Here is an 11,912-nt window from a genome sequence, read left to right as displayed (position 1 = left end):
AAAGAAAATGTGGTATATATAGATGATGGAATATTACTCACCCTTAAAGAAGAATGAAATTATGGCATTTGCCAGCAAATAGATGGAGCTGGAGAATATCAAGTTAAGTAAAATAAGCTAATCCCCAAAAAACAAAGGCCAAATGTTTTCTCTGATATGTGGATGCTAATTCATAAATTGGGGGTGGGTGCTAGGGAAGAATCGAGTTTTACTTTAGGTAGAGGGGAGTAAAGGGAGGGGAGGGGGTATGGGGTAGGAAGGAAAGTAGAACGAATCAGACATTGTTACCCTATGTACATATATAACTATACGACCGGTGGGATTCTACATCATGTGCAACCAGAAGAATGAGAAATTATACTCCCTCTATGTATGATATATCTAAATGCACTCTACTGTCATGTATAATTAATTAGAACAAACAAAATAAATTTCAAGTATAACCATCTAACTTAGTGTGCAAAACATTGCAGAAAACACATAGGCAACAGCACATTTCTTTTGTTTTTTGTTTTTTTGGTAGTGCTGGGGATTGAACCCAGGGCCTTGTGCATACAAGGCAAGCACTCTACCAACTGAGCTACAACCCCAGCCCCCATAACAGCACATTTCTACAGATGCCTTTTTCCTACATTCATTGCCCAGTGTTCCTGAGGCATCTACCAGATGCAAGGTAGGCACCAGGCACGGGCAAGCTGCTGTGGTGAACAGGCCTGCACACAGGAGGATGCGTGGAATTGCTAGATGGGTTTTGGAAAAGGGCATCCCAGGCTTAGGAAATAGTCTGAACAAAGTGCATGGCATATTTGAGAATTGGGTAATGCACTGCGGGGGAAAAGGTGATAATCCCAAGGGCATACTGAGGACTGTGGACTATATTCTATATACAAGGAGGAGAGAGTCACTGTGTGGCTTTTTGCTTGTGTTGGAGAGAACTGGCCCCGCAGAGGGCTAAATGCAGAGGGCAAGACTGTAGGCAGAAGACTGTTGGGGGCTTCTGCATTAGCTTAGGTGAGAGGCAGGGGTCTAAAGCTGGGCTGTAGGAATGGAAGGAAGAAGAGCATGGAGGTGTGGGCTCAGGACTTGTTCATTGACCAAATGTGGGTTATGTTGGGGACTGCCTTGCAGGAGACTCCTACGGCTTGATGGAAAATATAAGGAGGAAACGTGCTCAGTCAGGGAGGTCATTGGGTAGATCCAGAGAGAGGTGAGGCACTCAGTGGGAGAGAGTTGAGACTGGTGTTCCAGAGAAAGAACAAGGATGAAGTAGGGTTTTGGAGTCATCTACAATGACTCCAAAATGAGGGGCAGAGAGCATCCATGGAGAAAAGCAGGAAAGACAGAAAAGAGTACATAATGGATGGGTCATTTGGGTTCAGACTTCTGATGATGTGGCCCCTTCCTTCCAAGGTGAATGAAGGGTTCCTGGAGACATTACCTACCCAAAGAGGGGATTTGTGGACAAATTAAAGAAATGCATTTAATCTGCCAGCTTAGACTTTAGTGCTTTATAATTATAATATTCCTTGCTTCACAAGATCGAAGAAACCGATGCTCTCATGTTGTACTGTTGGAAGGAAACTGGTATCACCCTTTCAAAAGTAACTTGGAAATAAATCTCAAGAGGCTTAAAAAGAATTATATTCTTTAAATCAGTAATTCCTCAGACTATTCCACAGAAAATAATTCCTAATTAAAAAAACTTTCTGTACAAAGATATTCATCACAAAGCATCTGTGATAACAGTTTGAGAATTAGAGTAGATGCCCAGCCACAGCAGAGTGATTTAGTAAATGATGACGGATCTACTAGATAGAATATTAAATAGCCATTAAAAACAATGTTCAAAAGGAGTTTGTTATTCACGTTATAATGTAAAATGGGAGAAAAATTGATATTCAGTTATCATCACAGATATAGAAAATGAAGCCAAAAACCATGAATGGGAAAAGAAAAATGCCCAGAAGAAAACAGCATACAATTTTAATCCTGTCTTTAGCCAGTAAACTTGGTTTTCTCTTACTTGATCTATTCTTTTGCATTTCCCAAACTTACTACATACGCATTTAATGATTGTTTAATCAGAAAAATAAGGTCTAACTAGCAAATGCAGAATGAAGACCAAAGAAAACTTGCTGATGAAAAAGTCTCAGGGAGGTTTGAGATTGTCACTGTACGGGGGCACTTCTTTCTGGGCCTTCCCATGATGCATGGTGGACAGGGCTGCAGCCCTGTGGATCTGATGCCCCGAACTCTGCAGAGACACTCAGGCATCCGGGGCTTTGAACAAATGGCCATGTGCTAATAAGACACCCTGAGAGTTGCTTCTTCCAATGTGTATTTCCCACTGTTAGCTGTCTGCTTTAGGAAAGGCTAGGTCACCAAGCAAAAGTACCCTCTAGACATTGTCACTCAGGGTGGCTGTTCCCCAGAACTCTTAATTTCCTGGGATTGTGACTTCCCCTGTATTTCTTGCTGCAGCTCCTCAGGGTCAGGAAGTCTAGAGATAGCAAGGGTGGGGGAGGGGAGCAGAGTGCGTGTGATTGTTCTGAGACACACCAGAAGCCCATAAAGTCTGAAAGGTTAAGCAAAGACTGAGGCATGAAGAGTGCAAATTCTCCATTCAACAATAATCTCTCCCCCCCCCATCTCTTCTTAAAATGGAAAGAAAGGGTGCAAGATGACATTAGGCACTTTAAAATATGCAAAATTTGGAGCTGGTGCAGACCTCATTAACACCCGCCTCCAACATCATTAAGATGTTTCCAAGAAAATTAATTGAGAGACTCATTAAAAATAAATTAAGAAAAATGTGTTGCAGAGCGCCCGCACTCAGCTCATAAATCACAGCTCAGAGCTCCGGCCCGCTGCTCCGGCAATTAACTCCAACCTATTTGTTTTATCCTGACTGTGAAAATTAGAAAGCAGACGTGGAGATTAGATTAGGGACGTCTGTCAAGCGGAACTTGGAGTGAATATTTTAGGATACAAAATGGAAACCAGGAAAACAAAGAAAGCAGAGATTTCATTCTGAGGAGCTTGTCTTTGAAAAGTGACAGGCGGTGAGGGGTGTTGGAGGGAGCGTGGGGAAGGATCCTTACTCTTGGGAGGGAGGGGGTGGGGGTGTGCTGGGAAAGAACAGGCGCTTGAACTATTCTGACCAGGAACAGCCTAGTGCATTTGCATTATAAATATAAACAGATCCTCATCTCAGTGGAGCTGGCACTGAGACATAAAATAGATGTTCCGGTGATACTTGCATATGTCATACTTTAATGTTTAGACGTACAGACATTTGGCCTAATCACTCAAAACAGTTATTGGGCTCCTGTAATATGTTACATAGCAGCAAGGGCTACATTTTCCTCTCTATAATGTGAAGCGGGCCAACCCCTTCCCTGTATTTCTTATTCAACAGCAATCAGCCAGCAGTTACTGAGTAGTAGGCACTTTCCTAGGCTCATCTGTGTATGTTATCTCACTTAATTTTTATAACTCCAAAAAAGAAACCCACTTTGTAAGCTATCGAAAACTGAGACTCAAAGGATTGCCCTTTGAACACAGGGTGGGTCACTTGGCCAGTCAATGGTGGAGTTGTGTCTGCAACCTTGTGCTTTAACCAGAGGCCAATATAACCCTCGGTATGACACCTTTTCATTCACAACTATATTTGGGTAAATTATAGTTTTCAAATTTCAAACTAGAAGGCATTTTTGGTCTCTTTCTTGCCCCCTTTAGCTCTTTCTTCCACAAGTATTTATTGCACAACATTACACTGGGCGGGGGGTGATAAATGGTGGTCTTGTTGAGTTGAGTTTAGGATGACAGGTGCTGGGTAAGTCCTGGGCATGACCTGATTAAAGGTCATGCTCAGAGCTCAGTGCAATGGGAAACAGAATGTCCATCATTCAGGTCCTTCATTGAATGGCTACTATATAACAGCACCAAGGACCCAGAGTTGGGTTGCTGGCTTTCCTACCTAGCAGGTCTCAGTTTGGGTGAGTTATTTAAACCTCTCAGTTTCCACATCTGTAAAATGGGGATAATACTGGTACTTACCTGAGAGGCTTTTTTTTTTTTTTTCAGAATGAAATGAGATGAAAAATCTCTGGGAACCCTTTAGCAAAGTGCCTGGCTCAAAGTAAGCACTGAGTAAATGTCAGTGATTATTATTTAGAAGTGACATTTTAAGTTGACCCTTCAAGGAACAGTAGAAATTTCAATGAGAATTCCATTTTTAGAGATAGCTGCACCCTTTTGGGTGGTATTTAAAATTGTTCGGATCTTTCAAATAGAAGGGAGAGTGGATAATCTTGGGCATTAATAAGAGTCAGGACACCTCGTGAGGACACACAGCCTCACGGTGCCTCTGGGCTGGGTGGAAGTGGAGGGCAGAAGGGCGAGGAGTGGTGGCAGTTTTGATCCCTTTCCTCCAGAACTTCTCAAAGGCACTGGGGGAGAAAGGTAAAGGCCAAGGAGGTGTGTCATACCACGTGTTTTATTCCATGACTCCTTCCTGCCTTGACTGGGTCAGTAGTTGGTCTATTGGTGTCAGTAACCTTTGCAAGCTCAGAAATGGGGCAGTGGATCAACTTTTTGTTGTTGTTGTTGTTTTAATGTAGCTTTTAAAAGACTGGGTAAAATTCTTTATAACAGGTATGTGGGCCCATCCTTACACTTGCAATTAACTCTGTAACTACTCAGAAGATGCCAATATCTAAGCGGAAACTCATCTGGATGTTCTGTGATGATCCTCACAGGTATTTACAGTTGATGTTCTTTGTGACCAGTCAGTGACTATGTTGCAAAGAATTATTCAGAATACTGAATATGATCTTTATCAAGAATCAAGGCAAGACCAAGCCAAATTTTGAAATATATGAAATACAAGAATAAAATACTTCCTAATTGGGTAGGTCACCTCTCCAATCATAACTAAGGGCTAACAAATTGGGTCTGGTGAATATTCTGAACAGAAAAGAAAAGACTAAAAATATTAGACCTACTAAAGAAATGCCAGGGGAGGGCTGCCAAATGGTCACAAGAACTAGAAAAACTGGGGTATAGGAATTAGTTTCTGGAACTTCAAATCTTATTCTGCAAGGAATAACAATATACAAGAGAAAATTATTAGCTAGTGCTAATAATTTTTAATTTTTTTTAGTTGTAGGTGGACATGATGCCTTTGTTTATTTATTTTCATGTGGTGCTGAGGATCGAACCCAGTGCCTCACACATGCCAGACAAGTGATCTACCACTGAGCCACATCCCTAGCCCCAGAAATTTGCTTCTTGAAGGTTCCTATCTCTACTTTAAAGCTTAGAGGTCTCTTGGAGGGTGAATGCCTGGGAAGGATAACATTGAAAGACCTTGCACACCCTTTCCAGATGATAGACTTTGACAGTGGAAAGGAAGTAAACACTCATAGCCCTGGACAGTAGAACAATGGTAGCATACTGAGCTCTCCGAAACTGCAAACCAAATTAATCCATTTCAAAAATTTGTCGGGCTGATGATGGCAACATGTAACAAGTATTTTTTGTAACCCTCTCCTTGGCTCCATGTTCAAATAGGCGCCATGTTCTCTGGATTCTATGTCCTCTCTTATCTGCTGCATCCATCTGTCTTTTGTCCTTCTGTACTAGTTGGTTTTCTCTTTTTGGGCTTCTGCAAAAGTCTCCTACTGAATTTTCTCTCCTCTAGTCTCTCCTCATGAACTCCATTGATGGATAAATTGTCCATTGCAGTATTGAGACACTGGATCCATTCCCAGGTGATCTTCTCAGGCATAATCTCTCACTGTGGGGATATGCGTTTTTGAATTGCACTGTTTCTAAACATTTCCCAAGCGCACCCTGCACCTTCCCCAAACCTTTTACTCTTCCACTACGTTTGCCACACCTGCCTCTATTCATCTCTGCTAGGTAGTTTTAGCCTCTTCTTCAAAGCCCAGTCCCAGTGCACACATTTCCATAAATCTATGACCTTGCTCCCCATACCCATCTCAGAGAGAAGTAATTTACTTTTAGTTTGCACAGTGCCTGCCAATACTTGTTGAATGACTGAATAAACTCGCTTATAGCAATTAGCACATTGTCTCCTACATCTCAGTTGGCTGCAGGATATGCATGGGCCTGTCACTTCACTAGATTCCACGTTCCTTAAAGATATGAACTGGACCTTTATGTCCTCCACAGAATCTGTACTTTGCACACAGCAGAGCTCCCTAAACTTTGTTATACTTTACTTAAAATGAAATTTTAAGTCTGTTTAAGGCTGTTCCTGGTCAGAATAGTTCAAGCGCCTGTTCTTTCCCAGCACACCCACATTACTTCATGTTTTTTGGGTTACTTACATAATCAGGATGATGGAGAATTAATGGCACCCGTAGATTAATTGACTGGTAAGACACAGTGGTGGAGTTGAGGTAGCTCCCTGACTTCTGGTCTAGTGTTTTGAATCCACTGTACTTCTCCATAAATAATGAGAACACTTCAAAGTATTTACTTATTTAACTCCCTAAAACAAGATAGCAAGGTTGGGGCAGAATCAAAGATGGTCCTTCCCTATACCTCAAATGACACAGATGACATATTGGTGCCCATAGTACTCAAGACCCTTGTTTTCACTTAGTCTCTGAGCTTAAGCTTGACATCTTTCAGACTGATGGGCTGAAGGAAATCTAAGAAGCCAATGACCCCTCATGAACTCCTTGGTCTTATTTAGACTTAACTCTCTATATGTAGTCCATAGATGCTAGATGAGTGGTCGAATTTCAAGAAATCAGGCTGGGTTGCAGATGGACAAATCATCACACTATGTTCTTTCACCTGAAGGCCACATGTGCATGCCTTCCTACCGAGCCTGTATACACACACAGAGCAGTGATCTTTGGGGGCACAAGTGTCTGTATGCTACCAATAATGATTCTCTGAGATGCCCTTGCTCAGTTTTTTCCTCTCAATGTTGTATTTCCGTGGAACATGGTCCTCCCCAGGTGGAGATCATACCCTGGACTGTAGAACCCATCCTCCCTGTCAAATATATATTTTTATGCTTTATTATCTGACTGGACTGGTCCAGGTTTTGTGAGCATTCCTTTGGGAACTGTGTGGTTACTGGATGATTCCAGGCTATGGCTACCTTTTGCTACCACACAGTTATTATCTAGGGTCTCCAGTGGTAATAATTAGAGCAATTTAGCATAGTGAGTGGCTTTGGACTGATTTATTCTCTTAAGCTCATACACAGGTAGGAAAGATTTAACTGCCCTGGTTCTGTCAGGGTCCAAATGATGCCTGGCTTCTGCTGCTTAGTCAAGCATTTCTGGGGTTAATTTTCATTAAAAAGACCCTGATACTAATGACGAGTGACTATTCCTGCCCCCATCTGCAATTTTATATTAATGTCTTTTTTCTTGCTTCTCACTAAAGGACACAGCAATATAGCCAAAAGCATCTGTTTGTCCCCATTACATATTGTTTTTAATTTTAATTTCAGAATTGTTTCTTTGTGAGAACCTTCTTTCTCTCTTAGAATACAAAATATTTGAGGAGAGAAATTGCTTTTTTTCTTTTTTGGAAACCAAAACTGTGGGTAGTTGAAGTGATAAAATAAACAAATAAGCAAATAAATATTTCCACGTCTGAACTAACAACATTCTAGGAATTCACAAAGGAACATTTAAATTTGAACCTGGGCACATGTCATGAGAAGCCTTTTGTGAATTCCTTAATGCCCTGATCTACATAGCAAAAATGGGGATAATAATGCTCACCTCAAAAGGTTTTAGTGAAGATGAGATGAGAAAATTTTTTTGTGAAAGTACCCAGCAGCGCTTGGCTGCTGACTGCACTGGAGCACATTATCATATTACTAGAGAGCAGAGACCTCATATCAAAGAACCCATCCTTCTTAAATGCCCAAGAAAATGTAACTAAAGCAAGAAAAATTTAATATATCTCTTTTATGCTCCTCTGCCTGATTTCATTTGTACTTTCAAAAACAAAACAAAACAAAAAACCTATAGTTTAGTGTTTTTAGGAATTATCAAGAATATTTAGCTTAAACTTCTTCACTTAGTAGGCAAAGAAACTGACATCCAGAGAAGTTTACTTTAAGATTATAAGGCTAGGGCTGGGGCTGTAGCTCAGTGGTAAAAGCATTTGCCTCGCATGTGTGAGGCACTGGATTCAATCCTCAGCACCACATAAAAATAAAAATACTGTGTATTCATCTACAACTAAAAAAAATTTTTTAAAGAAGATTATATGGTAACAATTAGCACAGGCTGACTTCCCATATGTCACACACAAAATAGTCTACACTGTTATTTTGCAAGGTGCACCAAAGAACTGATCCTTCCTTTTGAATCTAGGCTGAGAATGACAGCAATTCACCTTGAATTTTTTTTAATCTTTATTTTGTTTGTTTATTTTTAGGTGGTGCTGAGGATCAAATCCGGTGCCTCAAATGTATGAGGCAAGCGCTCTGCCACTGAGTCACAACCCCAGCCTCACCTTGAATTTTAAAAAACTTTTTGTTATGCTTCCAATGATTAAACGAATACATGCTTACACTCCAGAAAATCTGGAAGAAAAGGGTAAGAAAGAAAATGAGAATTACCTATGGTCCTATGACCCAGTGATAAAGATTTCTAACATTTCAGTATGTTTAATATGGGAATGATTCCACATATTTTTTTGTACTTGAGGAATTTTTTTTTATTAGACATTATTCTATAAACATTTCCCACTTATCTTTAACTAGTCTTTGAAAATTTGATTTCAAAGGGCTGCGTCAGATTTTTCCATGTGGCAATGGAATGGCAAGCTCTTAAGAGTCAGACAGACTTTACATCCCCTTTACATCTGGGTGATGCAGAACCAGCTACCTACCTTCATTAAGCCTCACATCTGCACAATATTGACAACAGTCACCACATGTGGTTTCTATCAAGGTTAAATGCTGTAGGGTATGTAGGTACTTAGCATTGTGACTGCACACTATAAGCACTCAATAAATGGTAGCTCTTTATTATTATTTTATCACATTCTTATTGGACATTTAGGTTGTTTCCAGTCATAAATAGATAGCAGGTGAAATATCTTCCCAACAGCCACCAGTATAATCTGCCTGAAGTGTATATTATAAGTTACTGCTGTGCTTAAAATCTTCTGTAGTTTCCCATGAAGGGTTTTCAAACTTTTCTTTCTGCAGTAGAACCCTCTGTTAAATATCATAAGTAGGACTTCTCAGGGAACTTGGGTTGTGGCATGGGTGGGTTTTGGAGCCTGCACCAGTTCCCAGCTCTGCCCACCCCAACTCTCCCACCTTCCTGTTAACATGTACCCCCAAAATTTCTACAGCTTTTCTGAACTCCCTGGGGGAAACTTACCTACAGGGTAAAAGGCACTCTCCAGAACATGGTGTATGACATCTTCAAACTGTTCATTCCTGAAAGACCCTGATGTAATTCCTTTTCTTATGACTTTGCATAGGTTGCTGCTCCTGTCTGGAATGTCCTTAACTCCTGTCTTTCGAAGGATAACATCTTCCACTGACTCAGCCTGTACATTATTTCCTCTAGGAAACGTTCCCTGCCCCAAACTGGTAAGAGGTTCTTCTTCCCTGTTCCTAGGATACCCAGCCAACCTCTTTATGATTGTGAGTACCACATCCTCTTGATGCTCTAGGCCATGAGCTCTTAGAGGATAGAGACTATTTTATTGACCACTGGGTTCCTAGTCCCCAGTAGAGTGTCTGGTACTAGTGGACGCTCATGAAAAAATTTTGGAGTATCTCTTATTTCCTTAGGATAGTTTTGTAGAAGCAGGATTACTGAGACCAAGGGGATGAATATTTTTAGGCCTCTTGATGCATTCTTGGTAAGATTTATTGCAAAAAGTTGTCAGACATTCATTTGAAAAGTAACTGCCTCCCCTGTGTCCATTAGTGTTTGCTGTTTGTGATGGGGAAATAGCTAAAGAAGCCAATTTTTGAGCTGCAAAAATTGAGGGTAGATAGAGGTATCATCATTTGGGGTGACCAACATAGAGTGAGGCCCTAAAAATATTGCTGTCCAATGGCACATGTTACCAGACAGCTGGAGATACACACTACTAAACGATGGTGACTTTAGCCTCTTCCCATCCGTGTAATTTCTCTGAGCCTATTTTTCATCTGTAAATGGATTTAATGATACCTCTTAGGGGGTCATGTGATGATTGAATTGAATCAAATGGGATGACGCACATAAAATCCTAATACATACATTTATGTGCTTTTACAAACTGTTAATGAGGAGAGCTAGATGCAGGAAAGTTGGACTGAACTAGAAGAATAGAGTTTCAAGTTTAGAAAACAATTAAACAGATCTCTCTGATTGGTTTGGCTTTTCATAAAATCCCATAATGTCCATACACAAACTGTTAGGTTAAAACCAGAGTGTCCTACTTTATCACATGGAAAATAGAGATCATTAAGTATAAAAATCTTACATTTCAAGTGGAAGTTGAATAAATGGAAATGGCTCTAAGCCACTTGAAAATATTGTGCTCAGGCTTATGGTTTTAATTACTCACATGCTCATGAATTCAAAAACCCAAGTCTCTAGCTCAAAACTCTCTCTTAATTTGACTCTGATTCAATCACCTATATGACCAGGCAGGGTAAATGCAGCTTTCAAGTTGAATCCATCACCTTTTTCTCCCCATATTTGTCCAAACTTGCTCTTCCTGCTGTCTTCCTATCTTAACACCACCTACTTTATTATCTCCAACCAGAAACTTGGAGACTACCATCAACCATTAATCGTATATTAACATCTAATTAGGCACCAAATCCTCTTGTTCTAATGCCCAAGTACCTCTTACACCCAGCCCTTCTCCATAACTGTCATTGCCTTGATTAGCCCTTCATTATTTCTTGCTGTAGTCATCTCCCAGCTGGTATCCTTGATCCTGGTCTAGTTCCCTCCATTACATCACTCATATTCTTGTCATAAGCATAATATAATAAATCTGGATAAGAAAGAGCTGTAAACAGCAATAGATACAAGTGTCTTCAAATCATGTTCTTTAAGAACTATGATGACATAGGTTGAGACATATAAGTTAAACAGTTCTGCTGTACATAGGTACTGCTTGGCACAATGATCAAATGAAATATAACAATGAACGATATATCAGTTTGCTTGAAATAATCCTCATGGAGAACTGACATTCACTGGATTGTGCAGAGATAATGTGGTGGGAATGCTGGAAGGCCATGGCGGGTTAAGAACAGCTTTGCCAGAGTCTGGAGGGCCTACATGGTCTTTGTGTTGATGCTCGAGAGAGGACCATTTACCAAAGTCAGTTATAGCTTGAAAATTCCAGGAGCCAAGATCATAACCAACAGGAATGAACTTTTCTCACCCCCGATGATAAATTCATGGTGAAAGTTGCTAAGTGGGCTTCTTTAACTTCATGACCACGATGAACCCCCCAATATGAGGGGTTTTAAATGAGAATCTGACCAGTGCCTCAAGCCTTGTACACATCTACTGTCTGCAGGTGAAAGAGGAGAAAAAAGTCTAGGTTTAGAAGATGGCAGTGATTATAAAATGGAATTTTTGGTCTGGAGACTGAGATAAGACAAATGAGACTAACAAAGAAGTCGAGATGAGGTATGGCGTTTGAGATTAGTGTTTCTCAAACTATCTGTGATGACGTCCAGTTTTTAAAAAAATATATCTAAGCCATCATAAACTAGTATTTTTATAAAATACAATAAAATTAATATCAGAAAAATCAAATGTAACAGAAACACATAATATAAGATGTGTTTTTAATGACTAGATTACATAAGCAAAAAGCACTGTGTCAAACTGCTGCAAAATTGTCTAAATGATTATCCTTAATTTTTGTAT

At 40.2% G+C, this 11,912-nt stretch overlaps 1 non-coding gene across 1 annotated transcript; it reads right to left on the bottom strand.

The window, feature by feature from the left end:
• Positions 1 to 517: 517 nt before the first annotated feature.
• On the bottom strand, positions 518 to 590 carry Trnat-ugu (transfer RNA threonine (anticodon UGU)). The gene has a single exon. It is a non-coding gene; the product is annotated as a tRNA-Thr (tRNA).
• Between the last annotated feature and the right edge of the window lie 11,322 nt (positions 591 to 11,912).

This window comes from Marmota monax, unplaced genomic scaffold (genome assembly GCF_021218885.2).
Source record: "Marmota monax isolate L192 unplaced genomic scaffold, Marmota_monax_Labrador192_F-V1.1 WCK01_AAM20220418_F8-fsc00024, whole genome shotgun sequence".
Lineage (NCBI taxonomy): Eukaryota > Metazoa > Chordata > Mammalia > Rodentia > Sciuridae > Marmota > Marmota monax.
This window is presented reverse-complemented; position numbering and strand designations above follow the sequence as displayed.